This window comes from Eumetopias jubatus, unplaced genomic scaffold (genome assembly GCF_037043125.1).
Source record: "Eumetopias jubatus isolate StellerSeaLion01/CBP00866 unplaced genomic scaffold, mEumJub1_p1.0 scaffold_11, whole genome shotgun sequence".
Lineage (NCBI taxonomy): Eukaryota > Metazoa > Chordata > Mammalia > Carnivora > Otariidae > Eumetopias > Eumetopias jubatus.
In genome coordinates, this window is record NW_028274817.1 from 14,715,170 (window position 1) to 14,720,170 (window position 5,001).

A 5,001-nucleotide genomic window follows, 5' to 3' on the forward strand; every position below is an offset into this window, starting at 1 on the left:
TTGGTTTCAGCTCAGGTCGTGATCTCAGGGTCATGAGATTGAGCCCCGCATCAGGCCCCACACTGAGTGCCGAGTTTGCTTGAGATTATCTCTCCCTCTCCCTCTGCCCCTCCTGCTCGTGCTCTCTCTCTCTCTCTCCCTCTCTCAAATAGATAACTACATCTTAAAAGAAAAACAAAACAAAAAAGAACAAGTGGTGTTGAAGATGGGGAGAAATTGAAATGCTTGTGCACTCTTGTTGTGGTCGTAAGAGGGTGCCACTGCTATGGGAAATAGTGTGCTAATTCCTCGAAAAATTCAAAAATAAGACTGCTAGATGATCCAGCAATCCCGCTTCTGGATAGATATCTAAAAGAATTGAAATCAGGATTTCTAAGAGTTATTTGCACACCCATGTTCACAGCATTATTCAAAATAGCCACAAGCAGAAGAAACCCAAGTGTCCATCAACGGATGAACTGGGGGAAAAAAAATGCGGTATACACATACAATGGCATATCATTCAGCCTGAGGAAAAATGGAAATTCTGACATGTGCGACAACTCCACAGGTTACTAGAGTAGTCAAATTTACGAAAACAGAAAGCAGAAATGTGGTTGCCAGGGGCTGGAGTTCAGGGTATGTTTAAAGGGGCTCCAGCTACGGGCTTGTGCCGCCCACTTCTGACTGCACAATGGACATTGGTAGAAGGGAACATCCATACTGTCTGTTTTGCATTTCCTTGGGACTTGCTTTTCATAATCTGGCTCACAAGCATGCAGAGCACATGCAACTGTCTTAAATGGAAAGACCAGTGTATGCCTGATTTTATATTCCGTAACATCTAACTCAGAAACTCCTTAATTCTGATTCAGAGACTAAAACATTGCATAAAATGCATAAGCATTTGTGAAATCTGGCTCGAAGCAGAACATTAGGTATAGACGGGAACCTGCTGCGCATCTGCGCGCAGAGATATGTGGGGGTCCGACTTTTTGACCTTTGGAGAAGATCTGTTTTCTAAGGAAAGGCTCTTTTTAGTATGGAGACAGGCGAGATTAGCACTTACTGAGAGGGCCACGTTGCCTGTGCCCTCCCCTGCCTTGGCCTGAATCTCCTCCCAACAGAAGGGCTGAATTATCTCTACTCCACGGACCCTGTGGCGGAGGGGAAGAGGTCGGACATTCCCAGTGTGTTCAGGGCCCGGACACAGCGGCACCCAGAAATTTGTGGGTTCATGCTGAGGGGGATGAGGAGTGATCGCTGGGCTCCTTAACGCTGTGTGACCACTAGATATACGGACGGACTCTGGGGAACCCGGAGCACAAGGGAGACGCTCTCCATGCCCAGAGAGCTACGACACAGGCTGACATGCCCTCGAGGGGCAGGAACACCGTCCCTGAGGGGAGGTGGGCTTAGCTTTCCGCAGACTTTCTTCCTTGATCCACCCCATGTTACACCAGTTGTCTGCCTCGGAGCACTCAGCCTTCTGTGCTGGTCTCTTGAATCGGGGAGGCCTCGTGCTGTACTTGGAGATCAAAGGGAGAGGGGTCTTGCCATGCCCTTCTTCCCTTGCAAAGTCAAAGTCCTCGCACTTTTCAGTGTTTAGATCTCAATTGAGTAAGGAACGCAGTTTCCGTTTTGTGAAGCATGGGTGCGGTGCTGCACCGTTTTCGAGATCATTGGAAATCGAGTGATGGACAGCTGGTGTAATGTAATCATTGATAATGGATATATATTTGGACATTCCAATGACTAAAATATATTTCTCAGATATATTTGTTCCTCATCCACAGTTCTGAAGAACACTTCAGAGCCATAAGGAGAAATGGGCATTATTAATGAAGGTGACGTTTTTTTAAAGATTTTTATTTATTTATTTGAGAGAGAATGAGAGAGAGAGAGAGAGAGAGAGAGAGAGCGTGAGTGGGGGGAGGGTCAGAGGAACAAGCAGACTCCCTGCCGAGCAGGGAGCCCGATGTGGGACTCGATCCTAGGACTCCGAGATCGTGACCTGAGCCGAAGGCAGTCGCTTGACCAACTGAGCCACCCAGGTGTCCCACTGAAGGTGACTTTTGGTCTCTACCCAAGGGCAGGGGCTGGTTGCCAGGAGGACCAACCACGTGATTGGAGGGATGAAACTTTCAACCCGATCCCCGACATCCAGGGAAGGGCAAGGGTCGGAGCTTGACTCAGCCACAGGTCAATGAGGCCTCCATAAGAAACCCAAAGGACTGGGTACAGAGAGCTTCTGGTGAACACGTGGAGACTGGGGACAGAGGCACTCTTGAGGGGCACGGAAGCCCAGCACCCTCCCCCAGGCCTCCCGTTATGTAGTTCTTCATCTGGCTGTTGATGTGTATCCTTTCTCATACGCTTTACAGGTAAACGTGAATTGTTTCCCTGAGTTCTGTGAGCTGCTCTAGCAAATTAACCGAACCTAAGGAGGTCGTTGGAACCTCCAGTCCCTAGCCAGTCAGAAGCACAGGTAACAGCCTGCAGCTTGCAACTCGTGTCTGAAGTGAGGGTTGGGGCAGTCTTGGAGGACTGAACCCTTAACCTGTGGAATCTGACGCAGGCTCTGGGTGGATTGTGTCAGCATTGAGTTGAATTCTCAGATACCCTGCTGGTGCATGAGAATGGCTTGGGGTTGGGAGAAGGGGGTCCCTCCCAATGTTCAATTTCGGTCCAGGAAACCAAAAGGCCTGGGGTCAACCCTGGTTTCAGCTTCCAACCAGCTGTCTGACCTGGAGCAAGGACATGCTCTCTGGGGGCTCAGTTTCTTCAGGTATTAAGGCTACACGTTACTTAAATAAAATTAAAAAAGAAAAAGAGGGTGCCCAGGTGGTTCAGTCAGTTAAGCAACTGACTCTTGATTTAGGCTCAGGTCATGATCCCAGGGTTGTGAGATCAAGCTCGGCATCGGAATGCGCACTAGGTGTGGCACTTGCTTGAAATTCTCTCTCTCTCTCGCACTCTTAATCTCAGGAAACAAACTGAGGGTTGCTGGAGTGGAGGGGGGTGGGAGGGATGAGGTGGCTGGGGGATGGACATTGGGGAGGGGATGTGCAATGGTGAGCGCTGTGAACTGTGTAAGACTGAGGAATCACAGACCTGTACCTCTGAAACAAATAATATATTATATGTTAAAAAAAGAACAAAGAAGATAGTAGGAAGGGGGAAATGAAGGGGGGAATCGGAGGGGGAGACGAACCGTGAGAGACGATGGACTCTGAGAAACAAACTGAGGGTTCTAGAGGGGAGCGGGGTGGGGGGATGGGTCAGCCCGGTGATGGGTATTAAGGAGGGCACGTATTGCATGGAGCCCTGGGTGTTATATGCAAACGATGAATCACGGAACACTACATCAAAAATGAATGACGTAATGGATCGTGATTAACATGACATCATAAAATAAAATTTTTTAAAAAGAAAAAAATATCTTTCCCTCTCCCTCTGCTCCTTACAACCCTCCCTCTCTGAAAAAAAAAAAAAACAACAAAAAAAACACAAAAGAATGAAAGAAATGGCTGATGTAGAAGACAGTCATAAATACCAGCTACAGGCCTGTGACCTCCAGAGCACCTAGGATATAGGGTAACCTGATGACTTAACAGGGTTGCTCCACTTCAGAAGGAAAACAAACAAACAATCCATTCAGATGAAAAACTTAGGGCAACAGCCCAACTTTTACTAACAGACACCTATAACAGGAAAGTGGCAATGCATTTTCTTAGCCGCAAGAAGACAATTCTTAACTAATTTGTGCTGGGAGGCATCAACAATATCTGGTCGCACTCCAGGACAGCCAACTGGTTCTGCCTTCTCACTGATCGTTGCCATAACGGGATTATAAGGTTGGGGAGCGATCACCTTTGTTGAGAAACTGGTCATATGCTATTTTCTCTAGGACCTTCTCAAGGTGACTTATTAAGTCTTCTCTTTTCAATCTGAAGATAAAGAGACAAGTCATTAACCCAAAGACACCCAAAGAACCTTTGATGCAGGAGGCTCTGTAGAAGATGCAAAGAGAAGCTCGAGTCACAGGAGTACAGAAAACACCCCTGCGTGGTAAGGGACCATCCACTAATACACAGGGTGCCAGTTCAGGGTCAAGGCCCACCTCAAGCTCTGGAGTGAACAGAGGGTTCCTTGAGCTTGGAAGAAGGAGAGACTCGGATAGCATCGATCTAAATCACTGGGGACGACATGAACTCTGGCTGAGGACCAGGGTTTGAGAAACGCCAGGCAGGGCCCGACCCCACCCCTCACCCAGCAGCGCACTGGGCCCACTGGGAGACATACCGGACGGTTCCTCCTACACTCACCTTGCCGCTTCCTTCATGGCATACACGACAAATTTTTTCTGCACTTCTGGAGGTCCTTGCACTCCTTCAAGCAATTTCAAGATTCTCTCATGTTCTGAAGATATTTAGAAAAATACCTTCAGTATTTCTCAAGTACAAAGAGGAGTTAGAACTCAGGCTTGGAGTCTCAGCGATCATTCAAGGGCTACAATGTTACAGCGTACCTGTGCTTTCCATGCTTACGTTCAGACATCCCTACAATGTTACAGCGTACCTGTGCTTCCCATGCTTACGTTCAGACATCCGAACATATCCACCAGTGTGGGATCTGGTACACAATAACCAATTAAGAAATACAAAAGAACAACAACAACAACAAAAGATTTACTGGGACATTTCAGTCGAAATAAAGAGACCCCGTTCTAGTTGTGAAAACCCAGTTCTGGCAAAGGAGGAGCCTCAAGAGGTCAGTTGAATCTAGTCTGGATCATAGAACGGGAAAGACTTCCTGGGGTTTCATGGACAGAAATTGGTATTCTACTTACTTCCTTCAAAATATCGAATTTCCTTCTTTAATTGCACTTTTATTTCCATATTGATTTCCGCTGGTATTGGCAGTTTATCGGGCACATCTCCCGACACATACATTGCTGTGTCTTGGGGATCATCTGCAGAGAGACAGCTGGGAATGATTCCTCCCACCAGTGCATCACTA